The following is a 15,015-nucleotide window of genomic DNA, read 5'->3' on the forward strand; positions in this document are numbered from 1 at the left end:
ATCGTTCCTGAGAAGTTATTGGGTGTCCTCCACTCCATCATGAATCCTGGCCCAAGTGGAAGAAGTGGCATGTACTAGCTCAGCCCAGTAATTCACTTTAGTATCCATGTAGAAACCACAGGACTTATTCACATTAGTCTGAGCATCACATCATCCCTGCAGCAGCTCAGGTTAGTTGGTACTCCCTGGGGCTGGGCCAAGAAATGCCAAGCCATCTCTTCATGGGGGTCAGTGTGCTGGCTTTCCACAGTGCTCCTGGAACAGTCTTCTCCCATGGCATTAGGATCTGCTGCTTCTTCCCAGTCTCTTCTGCTGTTTTTATTTCAGTTAACCATGGTGGGTGTGTGTGTTTGTGTGTGTGTGTGTGCGCGTGTGTGTGTGTGTGCATGTGTGTGTGTGTGTTACAGTGTGATATTTCAATATGTATGTATAGTATATACTGATCGGTCAGGGTAATTCATCTTCCTTTCATTTCTGTATGGTTCCCTTCCTTTCCTTCTCCTTCCTCCACCTTCCCTCTGCTTTCCCCTGTTCATCTTCCTTTGCCTCTTCACTTTTTCCTTACCCCGTTCCTCCTTCTCCTAGTCACCTTGTCTGCCTTAATTTCAGAACCTTCTTTGAAAATTTACCTCTCATAAAAATAAAGAAAATTACCTCTTTTCTACTGTAAGATGTGTTTTTCAAAAAATTATGATTGCCACAATATTCAACTGAATTATAATTTGTCTAGAATTATTTTTTGAGTTTTCTAAATGATTTTTACTTATTTTTAAGTTAAACCTTCATAATAAGGAAGTGGAGGGAGAGAAAAATCTTAATTTTTTTTTGCTGCACCACTGTCACTTTTTAACAGTACCTTCCTATAGCTAGAAACACTGACATCTGCTTTTAACAGTCCATGGTGCTGCTGGCTCTCTATGCAGAACATGAAGGCAGGGAGTATAAAATGTTACTGACCATCAGTCCTGTTAAAGGGAAGGGGGAGGTGCCTGGCATTAAGAAAATGGACTCTATCCAGGTAGTGATGGTGCATGCTTTTAATCACAGCACTCATGAGGCTGAGGCAAGCAGACATCTGAGTTCAAGGCCAGCCTGGTCTACAGATCAAATTTCAGGACAGCCAGGGCTATACAGAGAAACCATGTCTTGAAAAACAAGAGTCTGTGAGAGGAAAGAAAACCTTCAAAGCACTGAGCTTTGAAGGTCCAGGTGAGTAGGGTACCTTGGTTCTGGCCATTTCAAGAGTACGACTTTTCAGAAGATGCTCCCAAATTCAGATCTATAGAGCTTCTTTCAAAGGAATTGTTTGATTTTTGCCAGGTTTTCTTTTAAAGATCATTTATTGTCAACCTAACACAAAATAGAGTCATTGGAAAGAGAGAGGCTCAATTAAGGAATTGCCTTCATCAGGCTGACAGGTGACTCAGCCACCCATGGGCAGTGTCATCCCCTGGGCAGGTAGGCCTGGGCTGTATGAGAAAGCAGGAAGAGAGAGAGAGAGAGAAAGAGAGAGAGAGAGAGAGAGAGAGAGAGAGAGAGAGAGAGAGAGAGAGAAACACGCAAGCAGAGTTCCTCAGTGGTCTCTGCTTCAGTTCTTGCCTTGAGTTCCTGCTCTGATGGAGCATGACCAGGAAGTGTAAGCTGAAATAAACCCTTTCCTCTGCAGTTGCTCTTGGTCATGGTGTTTATCAATAGCAGCAGGAAACAAACTAAGACAGCATTCTTTATATGCTGCCTCATAGATATGCTTATCATTAAAAACCATGCATAAAACCCTGTTTAAGGGTTAAGTCTATCCTACTGTTCTACTGTGGAGTGGAGTGGGGCCATGTTTTGTGGCTATCAGGTCAGATTTTTTATTACCATCACTGACAAGTCTCCACAACAGTCTAACTAGTTGCCTCTTTATTTTGAAACAAGAATCTGAAGTAGCATTCTTTCCCATGTATGGCTAATAAAGTCTATATGCCGAGCAAACCAGGGCAGTCTCCCAAACTTATGATTCCAGGAGCTGAGCAGACATTGTCCTGTGACCTTCATGCTCAGCACTGACAACTAGCCAATACATTGCTCAGATCATCCACCCCCTCTGCTGTCCTAATTATAGCCTTTAAGTGTTACAGGATCTTCTGTCTTCAGGTACATCCTTACATACATACCTGGGATTGTCAGCACTCAAGATAGAGCTTCTCAGATGAGAGAACCAAATGATGGATAGGCAGGGTGTAGATAGGTCATGTGTTTGCAGATTACATGCTATATGTGATTCTAAGCACTGACACTTTTATATTAAAATAAGCCCCAGTCTTGAAGTTGCATTTGCCTTTAAAGAACTCTAGAACACATGTCTTGCTGCCTACCTCTGGAGAACGCCTTTCCAATCTGAGCCATGTGCAGATAGTGGGCATTGTTTTAGCAAGCCCAACTAAACAAAGGCACCATGTGGAAGTCACTACATTGACCGACCCTGACCCTAAGCAGGGATTGGAGGTGTCTAGGTCTAAAAAGAAGGATTAGTGCTACCTTATGGGAAATGGAGGCAAGGAACCATGGTCCCTTTCAGAACTGGAAATGGTTATGTTAGATAGCCTGCCCTCCCTAGGGCTCAGTTTGAGTTGTGCCCTGTACTAAGTGCTTCATATAAGTATCACATGTCACCATCTAGACTTGAGGAAATCATGTCCTGCAGAGGGGTCTGACTTCCTGAGGTGTGCCCAGAGAATAAATAATGCTAGACTTGGAACTTGAGCTGTACAATCATCAAGACACATTTGTAAGAAAAGTCACAAGGTTAAATCACACTAGCAGCCTCGATAGAAGGAAGTTGAGTCCCCTGGGTGAGGTTGAACTAGCTAAAACAACATAAAAACAAGCAGCAGCAGCATCACTATAGGATACCTAAGGCTTGAAAGGGATCAGGGGATGCAAAAAGAGAGGAGAGAGAGCTTAGGAGGCATCACAGACAGCAGCATTCCACAGTCCTACCTCCCAAACCAATGCACTTTCAGAAGAGTCACCATGTAGTTACTTCAGTTCTGAGGCATCTGTTCACAGGAGGGCATTTTCCTGTCCTACCCACAAGACATTGTTCTGCATCCTTATTTAAGGAATGAGTGTGATCCCTCCAAATTACAGCCCTGGGCCTCTGTGATTTTTATAAGCTTTCTCTGTTTAGACCTTGTTAATTGATCAAAAGGGTTAATAGTATTAAAAAGTATGTAGCTTTAAGAAAAATGTGGATATTAATGCCTTTCTTTAATCTATAATAATGACTGGTTTTAGTCATAATGCTTTAAATGCAACTATTGTAAAATCTCTGCCCTTGTATCAGTGGTTAAGTACCTTGGTCCATTGATACGGCTTTCAAAAGTTCAAAGGCTATGCTAGCATATCTTTGTCTCTTCCTCTTTTAACTTGCAAAGAAAAAGGTGTCCTTGTATCAAGCCTTAGCATTTATCTGAAAAATAAAATTGAGTTCAGTTTGTGCATAGGTTTTCAGAGAGATTAAAGTGGGCATCACACAATTTTCCCTGTGAAAGGCTGCCTTTGATGTGCCTTCTGTCTATTCATGCAGAAGTGTCAGCCATTGTTTTTGAGCCACAGAAGAGTGTCCGCTTTGTCACGGGCACATTCGACAGCCTTTGTGTGGGAGCCTTGTTCAAGGTGGATCTTATCATTCAGAGACAATGTTACTGGAAACGTGCATTGTGACCAGACACCAGCCTGCCTGGGAAGATAAATGGCAAGAAAAAGCCGAAGCATTTATCAGAGATGATCAGGAAACAAACTAAGAGCATGCCTCTGAGTGTCCGATTGTAGGTTGTGCTCTTGGTACTTCACCCACCAGGAACAGTAATTCCAGGCTTTTGGCTTTGCTGTGGCAATGGGCTCTAGTTTGCTTTTGATATCTCAAGTCAGAGAAACTTGGCGGGGTGATTATGTTCAAGACCACAAAGCAGCTTGTACACTCACATCTTGAACAAGATTAAGGTGAGGGAGAGCAGAGTAAGGAAGTTCAGGAACTATGAACCCCTGCTCGGGAATGGTCTGCAGGCTAGCTTAAAAATTTGAGCTCTCAGACCTCGGGAGGTGCTAAATGTCTGCAAAATGCCCCCTTCTTGCAAAAAAAGAAAAAGAAGGCAAAGGAAAAGCATGACTTGCCCAAGGCCTCCAAGACACCAACTAGGAGTGGTCCATCCCACAGGTTCACACTCCCAGCCCAGCTCCCCGCCTCCCAGCTGCTGTACTGTGCCACTGCTAAGCCTAAAAACCCCTCTTCCAGACTCCTTTGCATTTGCATATCAACTGAGGTTTGCCTTTCTTGCTAGATTTATTCAATCTTTTTCATCACAAAAAAAAAAAAAAGCAAGATCTTTTCTCCCTTAAATGAAAGGGAAATCCAATAGAATTTTCCCATTGTCTTCTCTTCTTTGTGATAGCTAATATGTCCTTCGGGTGATTTAACTTTAAGGGAGGAAAAAACCTCTCAGGGTTTTTTTCCTGCATCCTGTTCTAAATTTATCTCCTGGTCTTGGGGTTTATCAGTGTTGAATGCTTGCCCAACATATGTGAGTCCCTGTATGTAGATAGCACTGTGGGAAAAAATGAATTAACTCTAAAAATTACTTCCCAGTCAACTAAGATTCAGTTCCTAGGACAGTAGTGTTTAAGTGGCTTTGTTCTACCCTGTACTTGTTTCTCTGCAGATCTCTTAACAGCTTTCCCTGAGCAGTCTAGCTAGGCAATCATGTATTTGAGGCTGAAGGCCCATTCCTCTGAACATGGGCAACATACCACATCTCAAGAGGAGGGAGTATTCCTCCTACACCCTCTCTCTGGTACGTGGGGAGAGCAGAAAGGAGAGAAACCTTTCAGTTCATGACTTTCCTGTCCCTGTAGTCTCTGCTGCCAAGGATCACAGATAACAGCTCTCCAGAAGGATGCAGGCAGGGAGACACATTCTAGCTGTCCATCAAATTCAGTTACCACCAGGTCTCCACAGGGCCACCGTGTACCTAAGCACCGGTAATAGTTCCTGGCCTGGAGATTAACGACCAACCAGCGCACTGTCTTCCTTTTTTGTATGTGTGAAAAAGCTTCTAGCTTCTCTGATGAAACAGTCCCTAAAAGCATCTATGCAAATTCAAAAGTTTTCCTGCAATAGAAAATTGGAAGGTGAATTCTGAGTCAAAGTACAATTTCCTTTCCCCGCCACTCCATTACAGCATGCCTTCATTTGTTTTCCATTTGCGAGTGAGTGTCAGCCTGTATTAAAACGAAGGCAAAGCCACACAGGCCTATTCCAAAGAAGCATTTGGCCACCAAATGAAAAATAGAGCCAGGATCCGTGTATAAATTATTCAGAAATTCGGTAAATAAACATGCAAACTTCTAGCTGGGGCTATCGCTATTGCATTATTCAGTCCAATAAGGAGAATTTAATTTAATGGATATTCAGCAACATTGTTCAGCTATCAACAAAAGGCATACTGTCTTTTATGAATAACTGATTTTCTCGGGGCATTCTGAGGAAAGTGGGTCCTCGTTAACCCTAGAATGGCTAGCTAATGTAATTGAAGCGCGACCACCTGGCAGCGAGGTTGCCCGTCAGCTGCCAAGGAAGGCCGGGGCCGGGAGTACCAGGTGCTCAGCTCTCGCTGTCTGATTGTTACAGTGGGATAAACAGCGTGATTGCACAGTATGGCCGGGGGCGAGGATCCAAGACTGCTGCCAACCAGAGAGCGCGCTTTCTTCCCTGGTCTTTGACAAGGGGGGACAAAAGTGCTCCTATTCAGAGCAGGTAGGGCTGACAAAGCCGAAATGCTGTCTGCTGCAATTAGGACAGAAAAATGAGACTGGCCCAAGCATGAAGCAGAAGCGAGCCTTGAGTACCTGTTTCTGTTATACCACAAAGCCAGGGCCTTTTTAGTACAGGCAGGGAAGTTTAAGCATAAAAATTTAAAAGAAATTCAAGCAAAGGAACCTAACTGCTGAGTGACCTGTGTTTTTTTTATGGCAGATTGGCTTTATTATTTCAAAGCACAATGCTAAGTCGGCACAGTGTGATAAACTTTATTTAGGCCTGACTTCCATGGCAACCCAAATTCCCTGGTTCTTTGATTATACTTAATAAAATCCTGGGCCAGGTCATCTCTCTCTGTCTTGCTTTATAAAGACCTACGAGTATCTATATTTAACAAATGAAAAGATTTCTCTTGTTCTATAGCATTGTTTATTTTTAGTAAATTTTTAAAGCACCACTGCCCATGTGGATACACAAAAGGGAAACAGTATTATTCAGCTTTTTTTTAAATTAATTAAGAAATAGGCATTATGACCTTTCCAAGGGGTTTAGAATGTGAAATGGTTCGTTAAGCTCCTGTTAGTTGAAGAGTAAAGAGCACTTCCCCCAAACAGCAAGGGGAAAAAAGGCTCTCTCATAACACATTGATTTATGTCATTTGCTAAGCACAGGAACCATGAAATGCTTCATCCCCAGCAACACATTAAATATGTGCAGAAGTAAAATTGCAGCTGAAGAGTGCCCTGGACTTTGTCCTCATGGTGTGTACATTTCAGTAGGCTGAGGGGAAAAAACAAACGGTAGAAAGATCCCTTTATGAAATTAAATTACCTGCTTTGTGTTGTTTTGAAGCCGTGTGTGTAGCTGTTGGTTCAAATGACTGACTTCTACTCCCTGTTGCTTTTCCATCGGTTCATCCCACCAGCCTCCCCAGCCGAGCCTGGGGTCAGAATCTGTCGCTGAGAACAGAAATGAGGAAAGTGTGTCCAGCTGGCCCTCCAGCCTCTCACATGGTACCTAGCTGTAAAAACATACAGTGTTGCTTATTAGAACCTATGGTGGCTCTGGGCTGTTTCTCAACCTATTATCAGATGGCAGTCCAGCCACTTAGTGTTAAGTTGAGAGAGCGACATGAGGCAAGAGGGCCAGTTCCCTGGCCTCAGTTTCCAAGTCTGAAAAAGGGGCTTGCAAAGGCAATGACACATGCTTCACCAGTGTGACTCCCTTCCCGCCCACCTGCTAATGGCTGCAGGTGGAAAGAAAAGGAACACAGTTTCCTGCAAGGCTTGTCTCAAAGGATTTCTGTCCCCAGTCCCATTTTACATTGAGTACTCTGTAAAGACAAAGTAAATGTGTATATATTTTGTTGTGAAATTTTAATAGACTTTTTATTCTCCTACCTTGAAATTACTTTTTTCTCTCTCTCTTTTATTAGAGACTCACACCTCACAGGCAACTCTGCCTTGACCTTCATTTCAGAACTTGGAACTGTAAACTGGCTCAAAATTCCCCTCCTCACAGTGGACATGGGGCTGTGCCCAGCCTCTCCACAGCTATACCCTCGGCTGTCAGCTATGGCTGTAGTCGATGATGTGGCATGGGGAAAAGAGGCAGAATTCCACAGCTGGGCTGTATGTCACACTGTGACCAGTGGCCACATACCCCCACCCCACCTCCACGAGTCTGTAGTGTTAGGGTCACTGGTGGCCCTGTCATTTGTAAGCATCCTAGAGAACACCTAAAAAAATGGAGTTCTCAGCTTCTTTTGTGCTGTGGGTCTTCTGCCCTTCTCACAATGTGTGTAAGAGCAGAAAATAAAGCACATAGTGTTACAAAGGAAATCAGTTATAGCAGAATGCTTTTTATTTTAAAAATAAATTTTTAATTAAACTAGGATTATTTCACTTTCCTCCTTCCCTTTCCTCCCTCCAGCCCCTCTCAAGGTACCCTTCCTCCAGCTCCTCCCACGCCCCCCACTCTCAAATTGATAGCCTTTTTCTTTGATTATTGTCATATATGTGTGTGTATGTATATGTATATATATATATATGTATATATGTATGTATGCATGTATGTATATGTATGCATCACTGTAGGCAAATGATGACTGCTGGGAAACGGAGAATTAGCCTGAGCTAGGGTGAGCTCCTGTATTGACTGTCCAATACAGTTCTGCCCTGAAACCATATCCACATAAACAACAAAGTGGACTCAGCAGCTTATATTTATGTTCATGGAATTTTTTTATAATCAAACACACCTACCTGCACATGGCTAGCTATCTATAACAACAGTGGAGTTGTGCACTGCTCCTGTAATTGTGAGGCTTCAGTAAGAATTAGTGTTTTGAATCATGTTCTGTGAAAGGGTCTGTGATTCCCATAAGTACTGCTATTGTGGTTTGATGTCCATATTTATAATGGAAGGAAATACATCATTTCAGAGGGTATACTGAACATAAAGCTGGACATTTTACCACCCAAGTTAACAGGCCCCTTAGAGTCTGATCAGCAGCCGTTTAAGAGACCTCTGGGCTGCAGGAACCCAAACTGTGACCTGCCTTCTGAGGGAACCCCACAACCCTCCGAGTTAGCAGAGGACTAGGGAAGCAATGAGTAAGAGGTACCATCAGTCAAAGCCTTCTGCAAGGTGCAGAGGCCCACATACTGGGAAGGAGGGACACACACACACACACACACACACACACACACACACCATGGGCATTCACTACATTTTCAGGATGTCTTATCACTTACCTGTTATATGGTGAACAGAGAGAGCCTCAGATCTAAGGTCCCTGTGGCCATTGCCTTCATTCCCAAGCACCCAGACATTCTCCATGTGCACATTGCTGACTAGACTCGGTAGAGGGCACATTACTTGAAGTAAATAAGCAAGAGCTTGCTTTCAATACACCGCATATATTGACTTGTGAACATTTATAGTTATATCCACCTAAAATATTTCAGCTTCATAAGTCAGCTCACTGGTGCTGTTTGTATAGAAAAGCACTGTTAAAAATCAACTTTTGTGTGTAAATGTTCCATCCTCAACTGCAGAAAGATTAGCATTGTCACAGAGCCTGAGGTTGTGGTAATTGCTAACTTTTGACCTTTTCACCAGTTACTTAATCCACAGTGATCACCTGGCTTGTGGCACCAGGCAGTTAATTATAATCACCAAAGGAGAGCCCTGGTAGTCACTTATCAACAAGTACAATGAGACAATCACATTCAGAGACCCATCTCTGCAGAAAATTGACCCAGGTATTATGTTCTGTAGTGGTTTCATCATCACAGAAAGTAGCTACTTCTGCTGGATCCTGACAGGGAGAGGCTCTGAACCCTCCTGCTTGAAGGTGTTTCTTTTTACAGCCCCTAGGAGTTCTCATGCCACCTTTAAAAAAAATAATAACGATAAAGATATATATTTTCCTAGCTTACACAGGTCCTAGATTTCAATAACCTTGTATTAATAATCACAAATCGAAAGATGGGAAACCCATTTATCATTCCTATTAAGTCTGTACAAGAAAAATTAGCAGAAATAGCTCATTAACTATACAGCCTTCACTTGAATTTCAAAGAGAGGAAGCACCCAAAACACAAGCATGCTCTGGAAAGTTCTGTCGTATCCATAGCCTCATGTGTTCTCTCTGTCCCCTGCCCCCTCCGCTTTCCCTGACACAGTAACATGCCTTTGCTTCAAGAATCTCAGACACAAAATAATGCTTATTTTATTTACTCATTTACTTTTGAATCTTGTCATATAGCTAGGCTGGCCTCAGATTTGTTATCCCTCCTATTTTTAATTTTTCTTCTGACAAATCATAACCCCATGTGATTATGAGGTTAATGTGAAGTCAATAGAGGTAGTTAACATATCATCACCATTCAGGCTTGCTGGTTGCTTATGAAAACAATTTTTTTAAAATCTGCTCTTTGGGGAATTTTGAAACATATATTATTCTTACCTGTAGCCATGTTTAAAATTTTTTCATCCTCCTATCCCAAGAATAACTATGTAGTAAACTATATGAAAAATTATTTAAATTACAGAGTGAGGCACACTATTAGGTTTTCATCGCCTCTTCTCTATTTGTTGAAATTAGCCCACCTGGCTAAGAGCCTGTCCTCCTGCTGGAGGCAGCTACTAAAGCTGTTTCTAGGGCTTTCTGTGCATACCCTTATATGATATTTTGTCCCCTTGCTCTCCAGCTTGGTACCTAGCTGCCAGACCTATCTTCTTGTTTCTCCTGTGTCAGCCATCTAACCTACAAGCTTCCTGATACGTGCTGGTCCTGTCCTGGGCTTCCCAAGGCAGCCTGTGGCCTCCTTTCTCTGAGCATGGCTTCTTAGACTCTCTTCCAGTTCTTGCCTCTAGCCTCCTCCATCACTCTTGCCCTGCCTGCGTAGAGTCCATTTGATCTCAGAGCCATGCTCTACACGTCCCCTCCCACACCAAATGCTGTAGCCAGCTCCCTTCTCTCAGTACCTGGCCTGTTCGTCAGCACAGTGAGGTAACCTATATCAGCTACAGGCTGAAAGGAGGTATAGCCCATGAGTGACATGTCTTTTATGTTCTCCATGAACTCACATCTAATCACTCTTGAGTGAGGAATCATTCACATGGTCTTCTTGACCCCCAGGGTCCACATAGCTGTGTTCTGGACTGAGTAGTCCCAGTGACCTGCATATGGGATGTTTAAGGGAAACAATGAGAACCGTCTGTATTGTCTGCATGGGGAAGTCTGGAGAAATACAAAGGGGATTCCCAAAGTAACATTTCTAAGTTTCATCAGAGGTGAGTGTGTACAGTCAGAAACATTATTCTAAAATGTGAGTCACCAACAGTTTAGAAGCTGCCAGAGGAGGGGGGGGGGGGGACTCAGGCTTCTATAGCTAAAATTGAGTCTTGTCCCTCGCTCTTGTGTTCTGCTTTTAGGTGAGAAAAGATTTGCCCTGCAATCTTTCTCACCCATTAAGAGGAAGTTCTGGGGCCTGAAACAAGGAATTGATGTGACTCTACCCATCAAGGGAAGATCTTCCTCCTCTTGTTAGGAGTGGTGATTCTAGCCCAAGGCCTGGCCAACAAGCCAGACAGTCAGGGATTGATGGGCACTTGGGCCAAAGCCTGGCCTCCTAGCCTCTGCTGTGTTGTGCTGGGGCTCCCAAAACGTCTTCTTTTCTCTTGCCAGTTGTTTTCCTGTTCAGTTCTGCCAATTAACCTGGAGTGCTAAAGTTCAACAACCATTGCAGCTTCTCAGTCCTCCTCTAGGTCCTGGTTTCTACTGTAGCCAACTAACTGTGTGCTGATTGTTCAGTGGATGGGAGGCATTCTAAAGCATAACCTAGTGAGGTAGCAGTACCCTGTTGACACGATACCACACTTAGACCATGCTCTTTACAATGACATGTGGATTCTCCGCCTGAATTTTTAGTTCATTTGCTCAGACACATTACACAAGTGATTGTACCCGCCTCAATATATTTTAATGACACCAAGTGGTGCCTGATTAAGAGTAATCATTTGCCAGAAGCCCTATTACTTCACAAGACAGCAGCTGTAGGATGCCAGTCGGTTCCTAAGAGCACTCAGCATTTCTGTGTGGCTCCGAAGCCCAGTGGACCTCACAAGAGAAAGCTGTGCTGTCCTCAGGTGCTGTAGGTGCTGGGACTTAATAATCCATATCTGATGGTTCCAAAGCATTTTTACTGAAGATGTCTACCAAAATAATCAATTGATAAAACTGTAGAATTCTCCCCTAGCTTTCTTCAAAATGTGACTAGAAATAAGCAAGCTAGCTTTATCTTTAATGAACATATTAAATCTCCTAAACCTTGTTGCATGAAGGAAAGCATTGAATTAATATAGTTTATTATTGTAAATGCTGGCTTCTCCTAACAATCATGCAGATAATAATGCAGCTAGGAGGTCACCATTCATGCCAGATTAGCTATAAAAATTGCCAATTTACTTTGTACTACTTTGGATCAAGAGAGGGTAGAGATGGAGCTGCCTATTTTCAACCCCTTGTCAGCATCAAACCTCACAATTGGAGGATTAACTTACCTTTGCACATTGCACATTTCCAAACTAAAAAAAAAAAAAAAAATTAAAAGATAAAACTGAAACAGCACAATGTAAAGCAAGAGGCCAGCCTTTGAGAGTTCTTTAGGGCAAGCTACTTGCCCCATGGCCATAAGGCCTTCCGTGCCTCCGTCCATTGAATTTGCCTATGCTCAAGAGTTTGGGCTCTCATCATTATTCATGGGGTGAGCTCAGGATTGTTTGGTCTCTAATCTTGTCTTTTCTGTAGTTTGAAGTTTTCAGAACTGTTCAATAGGTTCATTGAGTACAAGCGGGCTTCACAAATAGTAGAACACTGTTCCAACACAACATTTTTATTTTATAAATATTGGATCTTTTATTTATTCTCTGTGAGATATCACCCTGAAAAGAACTCAGAATAATTATAAGATAATCTTATCATAATATGCTTTAGAATTTTCCAACGTACTTCAATCCTTGGTGTGAAAGTTGGGGATTATAAGAGCCAAAACTGAGAGGAGGGCTGAGGAACAAGGAAATGCTTTCCTCACTTCTGGGGGTGGGGGGAATAGGGGACATACGGGGAGGACTCAGTAAATACCACATGGATGGCTCTGTGTGTGTGCAGGCACCGTAATCTAAAGAATGTAAGAATAAGGAGGGAGAAGGTGTGTATGGGACGAGCCGCCAGGGTGGGTGCGTGTCTGGCCGCCTCGCCTGGGGACTTGGGATGCAGTCCTATTTTCCATGTGAGCTGCAGGGAACATGTCCATCTCCGTTGACATGAGTACAGAATGGCTCCAAAGGGTATTTTGCTCATCTAGGCCATGTCTTCTGCCATTAATATAAAACTGTTGATTTAATGGAGCCGCTTTTGATCTATCAAGAAAAGACACACCTAATTCAATTTGGCTATTTTTCTAAGAGTAAATGTCTTAATCTGCAAGAGAATGATTTGATTATAATTTAAAGTAATAATATTGCAGTCACATTTTTAGTCACGAAGATGATATCGAATGACTCTACGAGGCTTAAGTGGAAAGTCCCAGGGAACAGTGAGAACTGGGACCTCAGCAGTGTCCAAGCCGTTTTCTGTTATATTTTCAGAATGTAGTTTTGTTGGGATGGATGGGACTTTGGACAGAGAATTTGGCATATAAAATGTAAAAACAGACAATCTTCGTCAAAGTGCAAAACAGACTAAACCCAGAATATAATGACATAGAAACCCAAGATGCAAACACCTGTCTTTTTTTTTTTTTAATCTAACGCATCCTTCTTGAAGCACATGGTGTCAGTAGAAAATTTCTTTTCGACCTTTGTTCCCACTGAGACAAGCTTATTTTTGTGTTGCCCTCTGGATTACAAAGAAAAAGTTAAAATGTTGAGGTGCCCAGAGCCACCACAGAAATGAGGGGAGATGCTGAGAAAGTGTGTGCTCCACACCTGCTGACACCATCTTCCAAGTACAAAGGACAAAGAACAACTAAACAACTTCTACTTAGAGCTCACTTAGAACATCGCTTTCTTGTACGTGACAACCTGTGGGGGTCACTGGAGTGCAGAACCAGGGGTACCAACCAGACCTAGGTAGGGTCCAGCATGATGACAGAACATGGATGAGCCTGGCTGGAGGGCTCTAAGAAAGAAGAGAGTGAGAAAGAGTAGGCTTACATGATTTCATCCTGTGGAAGGCCTGGTGTGCTGCCCTGCCACAGGAGTCCCCACCCTGCAGATAGAGCCACATGCCACTGTGCCATGCCTGTTCTAATACTGAAACACAGTTAGCCTCTTCACTTTGCATTTGTTTCTTCTCTGAGTGGGAGAGCTGAGAAAAGGACGCTGATTTCCTCTTCATTTTATAAATGGCTGCGTGGACCTGGCCCTCCGTCTGCAGAGACGTCACTCATCTTTACACATAGAAGAGCATTCTGAGGAGCTCAAGAGGTAGGCTGTGACTGAGAACAAGGCGAGAAAAATCTTCAAGGTCTGGAACAAAACACCCCACTTGGCCTTCAGTCTCCTCCATGAAAAGATCCTGAGAATGCAAGCTTCAGGAAGAACGTCATGGGTAGGAATAATGAAACAGAACCTACCAAACACTCAGACAGAAAAGCACCAGCTCACTCCAGCTGGTACTGGTACATACTATACCCATGACTGATGCAACAACAGCTGAGGTGCACCTACCAGGGCCTCACTGGTGCTCAGAATGTAGCATGGCTCATGCCACAGACACTTAAACTGAAGGGCTGGGAAAGTGGAGTCTTTTCCCATTAGGGTGGGCTGCTGCAGAACATCCCAAAAATGTAGTTGCCTTCAGAGAAGGCTGTGACTCCATGGTAGAGAGTACTTGCCTCATATATAGTAGCCTTGGGTTCCATCCTCTGCACAGAAGGAGAAAAAGAAGAAAGAGAAAGAAGATAAGGGGAGGAAGAATACTGTACACTACCTGTCTCCAAGAATACTCCATCAACTATATCTGAGCTTCATGCTGGACTCTGCCTCAGATTTTCTTTCTAGAATCCCTTTAGTACCAAGAGAGAGAATGTCCCTCTTCAGCACCAAGCAGAAGTGTCACAGGAAAGCACCACCACCTTACAAAGTCTTCAGCCCAGTGAGCTTAACTTGAGGATTGGGAAACGTATGGTGTCTCCTCCAGGAGTCACCAGAAAAACATCCACTCCACTCACAATATATTCATTCTTCAGGTCATGCTCTGTTTAAAAGAACTCCCTTCACAGCCCACAGCCAAGATCAGCAAAGGATATGGAATAGTACCACTGAGTCTGTTGTAAAATCAACACCATTTCAGCAGCCTCTGGGAAATTTTATGATCAAGCTCAAGAGCAAAGCATCAGTCTTCTACCAGGGAAACTGTGATGCGGGTTGGTGGTAGAGCCTTTGCTGGGCATGTATGAGACCCTGGGTTTAATCCTCAGTGCCCCTTCTGCTTCAAAATTTCTATCAAAGTATTTGAGTAGCTCACTTAAATTTCCTGCTCATCCCCCCTTACCCCGCACAAACATTGGATCAGATGCCTAAGATGTAAAGGAAGAGCTTTTCCCTTCCAGCTTCCCCAAACCACTTTCCCAACAATATGAAGTGCCACCCCACCCTCCTCTGGCATTTTGGTCTTGCCCAGGGCAGATGTTTGATAA

General features: G+C 43.2%; 1 protein-coding gene across 1 annotated transcript in view; it reads left to right on the plus strand.

Annotated features, from left to right (window-relative positions):
- The window catches only part of Ralgapa2 (Ral GTPase activating protein catalytic alpha subunit 2), a 271,739-nt gene that overhangs the window by 228,800 nt on the left and 27,924 nt on the right, over positions 1 to 15,015 (plus strand). The window lies entirely within an intron of this gene.

The sequence above is a fragment of the Grammomys surdaster genome, unplaced genomic scaffold (genome assembly GCF_004785775.1).
Source record: "Grammomys surdaster isolate TR1022 unplaced genomic scaffold, NIH_TR_1.0 129, whole genome shotgun sequence".
Classification (NCBI taxonomy): domain Eukaryota; kingdom Metazoa; phylum Chordata; class Mammalia; order Rodentia; family Muridae; genus Grammomys; species Grammomys surdaster.